General features: G+C 39.5%; 1 long non-coding RNA gene across 1 annotated transcript; it reads right to left on the bottom strand.

Annotated features, from left to right (window-relative positions):
* Positions 1–2,078: 2,078 nt before the first annotated feature.
* Positions 2,079–12,084, bottom strand: LOC128286463 (uncharacterized). Its single transcript, XR_008277040.1, has 3 exons — positions 12,013–12,084; positions 3,107–3,148; positions 2,079–2,227 (listed from the first exon to the last, which is right to left on the bottom strand). It is a non-coding gene; the product is annotated as an uncharacterized LOC128286463 (long non-coding RNA).
* Between the last annotated feature and the right edge of the window lie 312 nt (positions 12,085–12,396).

Below are 12,396 nucleotides of genomic sequence, written 5' to 3'. Positions count from 1 at the left end.
ATAGAAAGAGCATGTTACGAGGATCTTAAAAATACGAAGAACATTAAAAACGGGGCTAGGATTACTTACTATCAAACTTGAAATGTTGGAAAGTCCTAGCTTGGAGATCCCTAGAATTTTGACAGCATAGAGAATAAAATGAGCTGATTTTAGCTTCATTTTTCCCTTTTTATTTATTTTATTATGAAATGACCAAAATGCCCTTCCCTACTAAACTTCCAAAATTTTTCATATATGCCCATTTTTGTCCAAAAACCATAGAAATTGGGTAAAATACTCTTTAAGGACCTCTAATTAAAATTCCAAAGTAATTTCATAAAAATTTCTTTTAGAATCCAAGTTTTGCTATTTATTCAAATTGGTCCCTAATTTCCAACTGGACACCTTATGCATAGAATTTCTTCATGAAACTTTAACACATGCTTATTCTCATATCCTAGACCTCATAATGATCATAAAATAATTATTTTAACATGGAATTTGTGGTCCCAAAACCACTATTCTGACTAGTCCCTAATTCGGGATGTTACAGCCCAAAACATGGGATAAGATGCTAACGCCATTTCCCAGACATGGTCTTACACTGGCTAGTATGTCAAAGTTGATTCCATGTCTCAGAAAGTTCTTACACTAACTTTCATATTTCGAGGCTGATGCCATGTCCTAGACAGGTCTTGCACTGGCTCTCATCTATCAGTGTCGATGCCATGTCCCAAACAGGTCTTACACTGACACACAACAAGCTGACGCCATGTCCCAGGCATGGTCTTACACTAGCTTGTATATCTCGAGGCTGATGCATGTCCCAGACATGTCTTACACTAGCTCTCGTCTCAATGCCGATGCATGTCCCAGCCATGTGTTAAACTGGCTTGTATATCTCGAGGCCGATGCATGTCCTAGACATGTCTTGCACTGGCTCTCATAATGTGGCTGATGCATGTCCCAGACATGTCTTACACTAGCACACATATCACCCAATGTCATGGCATGAATATCCAAATTTATTCCTAATGTTCGACCGGGAGTCTTTATTACATTAATTTCTCAACATGCATACTCATATTCACAATCAAAACAATTTATACAATCTCAATTCAATCACACATCATAATAATATAGTTGCATTTTTAACATACAACTTACCTCGGATTACAAAACGTAGACGACTAGTCCATTTAATCTACTTGCTTGGCCTTCCTCCGGTCTAGGTTCAGATTTTGTATTTCCTGATCTAAAATAATAAAAATTTTACTCATTTAATCACTAAATAAATTTAGACAACCAAAAATTCACATTTTTGGTAAAATGACCATTTTGCCCCTAGACTTTCACAAAATGACCATTTTAGCCCTAGGCTTGAAAATTGATTTTTATCGATTTTCTTCATGTCTTAAGCCTAGCCAAACCCCTTTTACTCTTATAGCAACCCAAAATTTCCATTATTTCACCACATTATTATCTATTTTACAATTACTACAAACTATTCCTTTTTAGGCGTTTTTCATGAACACCGCTTCACAAAAGTTGTTTATTAAACAAGTAAGATTCATTTTCTTCCATAAAACTTCAGCAAATATCATAGATGCTCTCATGCTGAATCTCTATAACATCACAAAACCCCGCCCAGACGTTATGGCCAGATTCGGCATGCCACATCGAAGCGTTCAAAACATTTTATATTGTTGATCCAGGAAAACTTACTTAGTGTTTTAAAAGATAATTTCATTATAGGTTAAAGTGAATGGAAGCTGTGCACCAGGTAGGAAACCGAAAAAGAGGTGGTGAGTCCATCGGACTGCTTAAGTACCAAGCTCCCTTCGGATCTAATCCTAGACATGCATACCGCTATTGCCACACCTTAACATCATAGATATTTCTAGGAAACCGATTTGATTAAGTCATTTTTAGGAAAAGTGATTAATTTTGGAAAATACTTTCATTGCGGAAGCTTTGCTTGTTGTCGTGTTATTTTGAAATCAATTGTTGTTTTTGAAAACGCGCCCTAAAGCTATCCAATTTCAACAGTTAAAATAAGTAATACCTATCTTAGTAATACATATTAAAACCATCAAAAATAATTAAGCGACCTTATTACATTTAAAAACCCAAAACTTCAAACGTAAATAAAAGGATGTCCAGTTCACCAGAAGAAAATCAAACTTTCAGAACGGGTGGCCACTCCGAATTCCCTCACAGCTCCAAGCCCACTATGGTTGGGGATTACCTGCGTGGATGTAAATAAAAGGGTTAAGTTTGGGGAAACTCAGTGTGTAAATTAACCCAACCATAGCCTATATCAGCTCAAACCACTGAAATAGAATAAGTTGGCCTTAGCCCAGGACAGAATTCAGAATAAAGCCCATAGGCCCATAACAGAACAGATATTACATGTTTATGCAGAAACCCAACCCAAATTCATCCATAACCCGTACCAGCCTTACACCATGTAGGGAGACTACTCGACCCACCCAATCGCTACACACCACAGAAATCACAGTGAGGCTGCCAGATATTGTGACGAAGTCACCAGATACAGATATTATGGCAGAGCCACCAGAACAGATATATGTGGCAGAACCACCAGATCAGATAATTGTGGCATAGCCACCATGACAGATATATGTGGCAGAGCCACCAGACAGATAAATTGTGGCATATCTACCAGGACGCTTCCTCCATAGTATAACCCAAGTCCCCATGCAACAGATATATAATCATGGCATACATCGTACAGAATCAGATCGTCATGCTTTTCAGTCAAAAGTAACCCTAGGGGTATAATGGTAATTTTGCATACATAGGGGTATCCAAGTAATTTAACTATTCTTAAGGTTTTCATACATAACATAGTCATTTACATACGATTAGAAACACTACCGCGATTTCTTAACAATTTGGGCCGTTGGCCCATTATCCCGTTTTTGGCCCATTAAGCCCAAAAATATCAAAATGCACAGAATCGCGCACTCTGCAGTCTTATCACTTTAATTTACCATATACATCAAACTATTAATCTCATGAGCATTCAAACAATCGCAAGATCTCAAAATACCGGCTTTTCGGCTTGTGTCGATCTATTCTATAAGAGGTGTTAGTTACACACCTGTTTGCGACGATATGCTGATGAGATCCACACACGAACCGCCTACAATTGGATTACTAACACGTTAATCTAACTATTCAAATACGAACTACGTATTAACCCCTTACAATATTCAGCCAACCACACCTATAGATCAGAGTAAGCTTATAAAAAATCAATAAGCAACTTATTAACAAATTTTTGTCAGTGTTTACAACATAATCATAATTTCACTGCAAGTTGTCTTCCTAAGCAACAGTCAATAAATCATTTATAACTGGAGCTACAAAACTCCAAATCAAGTTCCATTAATTTTCCCTTAAAATAGACTCATATATCTTCTATCCATAAAATTTTCACAATTTTTGGTTTAGCCAATCAATACCAGATTTTTCTCAAAGTTTCCCATGTTTCACTATTTGACGAATCTGACCACTCTTCATTACGAATCAAATTTCTCATTGTAAAGAATTCAAAATATGTTCTTATTTATTTCATTTGAAACTAGACTTAATAAGCTTTAATTACATAATTTATTCAGCTTCTAATTCATCTCCCATAATTTATGGTGATTTTCTAAAATCACGTTACTGCTGCTGTCCCAAGCAGATTTATTACCAAATCACTCTTTCACACATACCTTGCATGCATGTTATTTAAACATGTATATCACCAATCAATCATCACATATCTATGATTTTATTTAAGTATAATCTCCATTTCATCATTTTAAAGCACAACATGTTAGCCGATTTTTTCCATTTAGCATCTAAGGCACATGCATGCTCATTTGTTTGGCTCAACTTCACCTATCTTCCATTTTTCATCAAAAGAACATGAAACAACAACCATTTCCTTCATTTTAATTCATGACTAAATGCTCACAACACAAATAAAAACCAAAATATGCTTCAAGAGTTAATGTAGAATCAAGAAGAACTCATGAACCTCAAAATAGAAGCAAGGTACCAAGAACTTACCTTGAATTTTCCTCCTCCTAGTGACCGAATACTCAAGAGCTTTCTCCTCTCCTTTCTCTTCTCTAACTTTCGGCTATGATGAACAAAGATGGACAAAAATTTGTTCTTTTAATCCTTTTGTTATTTTATTACCCAACATTTTATGACACAAAATAACCTATATTATTAGTGCCATACCTATGCCATAATGTCAATAAAAAAAATGCCCATAATGCTTATCATGCCCATCATGGAACATTTACCTAACCCATTATCATTTTTTTTGTCAATTTGTACCATAAATTATGGATATCAAGTGCACATATTGTCTTCAACAACATGATGGCCAGCCACTTCTTGTAAAATGGGAGGTTTGACATACAAATCCTCCTATTTTGCACTACTATTTATTTGGCCACTACAAATTAGCCTATAGCATTTTCAAACATTTTCACATAGGTCCTATTTCATAATTTCACTCATAAATGACAAAATCAAAGCATGAAATCTTGCCAACATTCACAGAATTCCCAAAAATTGGGGCATTACAACTCTACCCCCCTTAAAGAAATTTCGGCCTCGAAATTTACCTGATCCAAATAATTGAGGGTATTGTTGACGATAGTCTCTTCGATTCCCAAGTAGCTTCTTCCTTCCATGATTACATAAAGCGCTTTCACTAACGGAATGATTTCCTTCGAGAACCTTAACATCTCGAGCCATTATTTGCACGGGCTCCTCCTCAAAGGTCAAATCATCGAACTTCAATTTCGAATGGCGGGACATGAGCAGGTCGAACGATAACGCCTTAACATAGAGACGTGAAAAACATTGTGAATCTGTCTAACTCGAGGCAATTCCAAGCGATAAGCCATGGGCCTACTCACTTCAAAACACGATAAGGCCCAATGAACCGCGGACTCAACTTGCCCTTCTTCTTGAACCTTAATATCTTCTTCCAAGGAGAAACCTTTAAGAAGACCATATCACCCTCGAGTACTAAATCTCCTTACGCTTCAAATCGCATCGACTTTTGCCTATCGATGCTTCTTTTAACCGGTCCCTAATTATTCGACCTTATCCTCGTGATCGACTACCAACTCGGTCCAAGAATTTGTCGCTCTCCTAGTTCGGTCCAACAACTAGGTGTACGACACCTTCGTCCATCTGAGGCTTCATACTGGTGCCATTTGAATACTACTTACCGTAAGCTGTTATTGTATGCAAATTTCGCCAACGGCAAGTAATCCTCCCAACTACCTCGAAAGTCAATCACACATCCCCTCAACATGTTCTCCAGAATCTGACTGACCATCAGTTTGGGGATGGAAAGCCGTACTAAAGTTCAATCGCGTCCCCAACGCCTCATGCAACTTTTGCCAAAACCGAGATGTGAATCTGGGATCCCGGTCAGAGACAATTGAAACTGGAACTCCATGAAGTCGTACAATCTCCGCCACATACAGCTTGGCTAACTTTTGAAGTGAAAAGTCAGTACGTACAGGTATGAAATGGGCTGATTTGGTCAACCTATCCACAATCACCCACACCGAGTCTTTCTTTGATGGTGTCAAAAGCAACCCACTCACAAAGTCCATGGTTACCCTCTCCCACTTGCAAAGTGGTATCTTTACCGGCTGTAACAGTCTAGAAGGTAATTGATGCTCAGCTTTCACTTGTTGGCATGTCAGACATTTTCCTACAAACTCCGTTACTTCTCGCTTAAGTTCAGACCACCAGTACAATTCTCGCAAGTTGTGATACAACTTATTCCCTCCAGGATGCATGGCACATAGTCCCCCATGAGCTTCCTTCAATATTGTCTGCCTTAAATCAGAGTCCCTCGAAACACAAATTCTTCCTCGAAAACACAAAACTCCATCACCATTTAAACTGAACTCAGAAGTTTCCCCTTCCTTAACTTGTTGAAAACGAGTAACCAAAGACTCATCTTCCAACTGCTTTTCCTTAATCTGGTCCACCCAGGTTGGCCTTACTTGCAATTCACCAACAAGCGCCATCATCATCTGAGACTCAAACGAGCAAACATTGCTCTCGGATCGAGATCTGGTTCTACGACTTAAAGCATCGGCTACCACATTAGCCTTGCCTGGGTGATACTCGATCGAACAGTCATAATCCTTAAACAACTCAATCCATCTCCTTTGCCTAAGGTTCAGCTCCTTCTGAGTCAACAAATACTTAAGACTCTTGTGGTTTGTGTATATAATACACCTCTCCTCGTACAAGTAATGTCTCCAAATCTTAAGTGCAAATATCACTGCCGCCAACTCCAAATCATGAGTAGGATAGTTCCCTTCATGAGGTTTAAGCTGTCGTGATGCATATGCAACCACCTTACCCTCCTGTATTAACACGCAACCCAAACCCACGTGTGATGTGTCATTGTACACAGTAAAATCCTTTCCAGACTCCGGCTGAATCAACACAGGTGCTTCAGTCAAAACTTTCTTCAACTTCTCAAAAGCTTCCTGCTGCTTCTCAGTCCATACAAACAGTACTCCTTTCCTTATGAGTTTTGTCAAAGGTGCTGCCATCACAGAAAAACCTTCCACAAACCTTCTGTAGTATCCTGCCAACCCTAGGAAACTTTGAATTTCAGACACCGTCCTAGGTGGCTTCCACCCCAAAATTTCTTCAATCTTTCGAGGGTCCACCTTAATCCCTTCAGCAGAGACCACATGTCCTAAGAAGGTTACCTCCCTCAACCAAAATTCACACTTGCTAAACTTCATGAAGAGTTCCTTCTCCCTTAACACTCACAGCACTATACGGAGATGCTCATCATGTTTCGCTTCAGTTTCAGAATATACCAGGATATCATCAATGAATACGACTAGAAATCGATCCAAGAATGGTTGGAACACTCGATTCATTAGATCCATAAATGCTACAGGAGCGTTCATCAGTCCAAATGGCATAACCAAAAACTCGTAATGACCATACCGAGTCCTGAATGTCGTCTTATGGATATCCGCCTCCTTGACCCTTAACTGATGATATCCAGATCGGAGGTCGATCTTAGAAAATACAGAAGCCCCTCTAAGCTGTCAAACAGATCGTCAATCCTTAGCAGTTGATACTTATTCTTAATTGTCAGTTTGTTTAACTGGCGATATCAATGCACATCCGCATTGTACCGTTCTTCTTCTTCACGAATAGCACCGGTGCTCCCCATGGAGACACGCTTGGCCTAATGAAGCCCCTATCCAACAACTCTTGAATTTGTGCCTTTAGCTCCACCAACTCCTTCGGTTCAATTCAATACGGTGCGATAGACACTGGTGCCGTTCCAGGCAATAAGTCGATTCCAAACTCCACTTCTCGATTAGGAGGCAATCTTGGAAGCTCCTCCGGAAAAACATCTTGGAACTCCTTTACAGTCCTAACCTTATCCACTGGCAATCCCTCCTCTTCTGACTGACTTACAAATGCCAAATAGACCTCACAACCTTTCCAAATCCACTTTTCGACTCTTAATGCCGACACCACATTGGACAAATAATCCCTTCGCTCACCTATCAGCATAACCTCCTCATCCTTTGTGGTCCTTAACACCATTCGTTGAGCAGCACAATCCAGAGTCGCTTTATGCTTAACAAGCCAGTCCATTCCCAAAATGAGATCAAACTCTCCGAACGGTAACTCCATCAGATCTTCAGGGAAAATCTTACCTTGAGTTTCTAAGGGTACATCCCTATACAGTTTGTCTACCGTAACCAAGTGACCCAAAGGACTTAGTACAGATACCCCACTCACCATCTTCTCAGAGTGCACACCCAACAACCCAGATATGGCACATGCAACATAGGAATGAGTAAATCCAATATCCACCAAAGCAGTATATGGCATGCCAGAAACCAAGAACATACCAGTTATGACGTCAAGTGCGTCGCCCTCCTCTGACGACAAGCTGCATACACCAAAACTGGCTGTCGAGCTTCAGCATTTTCGACACCCCTACCAAGTGCCCCCCGACCTCGACCGCTTCCATTTCCACCCCTACCTTGTCCACGTCCTCTCAGTGGTTGGGGCCTACCCCTTACGGGTTGAGCAATCCTCTGTTCAGCAGCTTGAACCTGATCAACTTTCTGAGGGCAGTCCCGTACTCTATGCTCCATAGATCCACATCGAAAACAAGCACCAGAGCGTTTCCTACACTCGCCCAAATATACCTTACCACAGTCTCCACAGATTGATGGTCAGACCACGTTTATCGGCACTGCTCGAACTAGTTCCTCCACTCTTGCTCTCTTAATAATCCTATTTTCACCACCCGAGGGTCCTGAATCCCTCCGAAAATGATTTCGATCCTTCTCCCGATTTTGCTTTTCAGCACGCTTAACCTCCTCAGCGATCCTTACCTTCTCCACCAAGACCACGAAGTCTTGCTCCCTCTGTGGAGCGATTAACACCCTGAGGTCATCTCTAAGACCATCCTCGAAGCGCACACTTCGCTCATACTCCGTAGCAACTATGCCCACGGCATACCGGCTCAACCTCAGAAACTCGGCCTCATACTCGGCAACTGTTTTACCTTCTTGCACCAGATTCAGGAATTCCTTCCTGCGGGCGTCCACATAACTCGTCCCAACATATTTCCCTTTAAAGGCTGTCTTAAACAGTTCCCAAGTTACCCTATCAGCCGGGATCCCTTCTCTCACAGTGAGCCACCACTGATAGGCCTTGTCCCGCAGCAACGATACGGCTCCCTTCAGTTTCTGTTGCACAGAGCAGTCCAAGTCATCCATAAGCCGTTCTGTGGCCTCCAACCAATATTTCGCCACATTCGGGGCTATACCAGACACGCCCCTAAAGTTCTCCGCTCCGTTAGCCCGAAGTCGTTCAGAAATAGATCCCCAAACTCCATTGCCCGTACTTGCCCCGGTAACCCTTTCTAGAACACGAAGCATTGCCTGTGACAAGGCATCATCCTCGGCACCGTGGTCATGAGGCTCTACCTCTGTTACCGGTGGTACCTGTGCATCCACCGCCGGCATATGTCTCGAAGACGAAGATCTCGCTCGAGCACTTCCTCGGCTCCGTCCACGGCCTCGTGTACTCATATCGTATTACCTTGATTACAAATTTTTATGCATCAATTAATATTCCAGTGTTTATTACAGATGTTTTATGAATCAGACAGAAATTCAGAGTTTGTTTTCGCAGAATCGAAGTCTAGCTATAGTTTCAGTCTCTTATCAAATTTTCCTATGGTTTCAGTATCGTATCCTAATAGGGTTTCAGTACAGACAGATAATTCAGGAGAATATTCAGAAAAGTTCAGAGTAATACTTACAGGCTTGGGCCGGAGATTCGGAATGCCACCTTCTAAAGATCTAAATTTTGAAAATCGCGTTTTTCGCAATCTTTATAAAAAAATTTTATTTCATGAAAATCTTTGTTTTTTTTTGTAAACCCATTCCACAGCCGAGTTATTGCAACCTAGGCTTTGATACCACTAAATGTAACATCCCAAAACTCAGCCCAGACGTTATGGCCAGATCCGACATGCCACATCGAAGCGTTCAAAACATTTTATATTGTTGATCCAGGAAAACTTACTTAGTGTTTTAAAAGATAATTTCATTATAGGTTAAAGTGAATCGAGGCTGTGCACCAGGTAGGAAACCGGAAAAGAGGTGGTGAGTCCATTGGACTGCTTAAGTACCAAGCTCCCTTCGGATCCAATCCTAGACATGTATACCACCATTGCCACACCTTAACGTCATGGATATTTCTAGGAAACCGATTTGATTAAGTGATTTTTAGGAAAAGTGATTAATTTTGGAAAATACTTTCATTACGGAAGCTTTGCTTGTTGTCGTGTTATTTTGAAATCAATTGTTGTTTTTGAAAACGCGCCCTAAAGCTATCCAATTTCAACAGTTAAAATAAGTAATACCTATCTTAGTAATACATATTAAAACCATCAAAAATAATTAAGCGGCCTTATTACATTTAAAAACCCAAAACTTCAAACGTAAATAAAAGGATGTCTAGTTCACCAGAAGAAAATCAAACTTTCAGAACGGGTGGCTACTCTGAATTCCCTCACAGCTCCAAGCCCACATTGGTTGGGGATTACCTGTGTGGATGAAAATAAAAGGGGTGAGTTTGGGGAAACTCAGTGTGTAAATTAACCCAACCATAGCCTATATCAGCTCAAACCACTGAAATAGAATAAGTTGGCCTTAGCCCAGGACAGAATTCAGAATAAAACCCATACGCCCATAACAGAACAGAACAGATATTACATGTTTATGTATAAACCCAACCCAAATTCATCCATAACAGCCCCGTACCAGCCTTACACCATGTGAGGAGACTACTCGACCCACCCAACCGCTACACACCACAGAAATCGCAGTGAGGTTGCGGATATTGCATTTAAGTCGCCAGTCTGAATATTGTGGCGAGCCACGTATCAGAGATATATGTGGCAGAGCCACCAGATCAGATAATTGTGGCATAGCCACCAGGACAAATATATGTGGCAGAGCCACCAGATTAGATAAATTGTGGCATAGCCACTAGGACGCTTCCTCCATAGTATAACCCACGTCCCCATGCAACAGATATATAATCATGGCATACATCATACAGAATCAGATCGTCATGCTTTTCAGTCAAAAGTAACCCTAGAGGTATAATGGTAATTTTACATACATAGGGGTATTCAAGTAATTTAACTATTCTTAAGGATTTCCTACATAACATAGCCATTTACGTATGATCAGAAAAACTTACCGCGTTTTCTTAACAATTTGGGCCCGTTGGCCCAGTATCCCATTTTTGGCCCATTAAGCCCAAAAATATCGAAATGCATGTAATCGCGACTCTGCAATCTTATCACTTTAATTTACCATATACATCAAACTATTAATCTCATGAGCATTCACACACTGCAAGATCTCAAAATACCGACTTTTCGGCATTTTGGCTTTTAAACTTGTGCCGATCTAGTCTATAAGAGGGTGTTAGTTACACACTTTATGACGATATCTTGTGAGATCCACACACGAACCGCCTACAATTGGATTACTAACACATTAATCTAACTATTCAAATATGAACTACGTATTAACCCCTTACTATATTCGGCCAACCACACCTACAGATCAGGGTAAGCTTATAAGATATCAATAAGCAACTTATTAACAAATTTTTGTCAGTGTTTACCACATAATCATAATTTCACTGCAAGCTGTCTTCCTGAGCAATAGTCAATAAATCATTTATAACTGGAGCTACGAAACTCCAAATCAAGTTCCGTTAATTTTCCCTTAAAATAGACTCATATATCTTCTATCCATAAAATTTTCACAATTTTTGGTTTAGCCAATCAATACCATATTTTTCTCAAAGTTTCCCATGTTTCACTATTTGACTAATCTGACCACTCTTCATTACAAATCAAATTTCTCATTGTAAAGAATTCAAAATATGTTCTTATTTATTTCATTTGAAACTAGACTCAATAATCTTTAATTACATAATTTATTTAGCTTCTAATTCATCTCCCACAATTTATGGTGATTTTCCAAAGTCACGTTACTGCTGCTGTCCCAAGCAGATTTATTACCAAATCACTCTTTCACACATACCTTGCATGCGTGTTATTTAAACATGTTTATCACCAATCAATCATCACATATCTATGATTTTATTTAAGTATAATCTTCATTTCATCATTTTAAAGCACAACATGTTAGCCGATTTTTTCCCTTTAGCATCTAAGGCACATGCATGCTCATTTGTTTGGCTCAACTTCACCTATCTTCCATTTTTCATCAAAAGAACATGAAACAACAACCATTTCCTTCATTTTAATTCATGACTAAATGCTCACAACACAACTAAAAACCAAAATATGCTTCAAGAGTTAAGGTAAAATCAAGAAGAACTCATGAACTTCAAAATAGAAGCAAGGTACCAAGAACTTACCTTCAATTTTCCTCCTCCTAGTGACCGAATACTCAAGAGCTTTCTCCTCTCCTTTCTCTTCTCTAACTTTCGGCTATGATGAACAAAGATGGGCAAAACTTTGTTCTTTTCATCCTTTTGTTATTTTATTACCCAACATTTTATGACACAACCTATATTATTTGTGCCATACCTATGCCATAATGTCAATAAAAAAAATGCCCATAATGCTTATCATGCCCATCATGGAACATTTACCTAACCCATTATCAATTTTTTTTATCAATTTGTACCATAAATTATGGATATCAAGTGCACATATTGTCTTCAACAACATGATGGCCAGCCACTTCTTGTAAAATGGGAGGTTTGACATACAAATCCTCCTATTTTGCACTACTATTT

This window comes from Gossypium arboreum, chromosome 13 (assembly GCF_025698485.1).
Source record: "Gossypium arboreum isolate Shixiya-1 chromosome 13, ASM2569848v2, whole genome shotgun sequence".
Lineage (NCBI taxonomy): Eukaryota > Viridiplantae > Streptophyta > Magnoliopsida > Malvales > Malvaceae > Gossypium > Gossypium arboreum.
The sequence above is the reverse complement of the archived record's forward strand: the minus strand, read 5'-3'. Positions and strand labels throughout refer to the sequence as shown.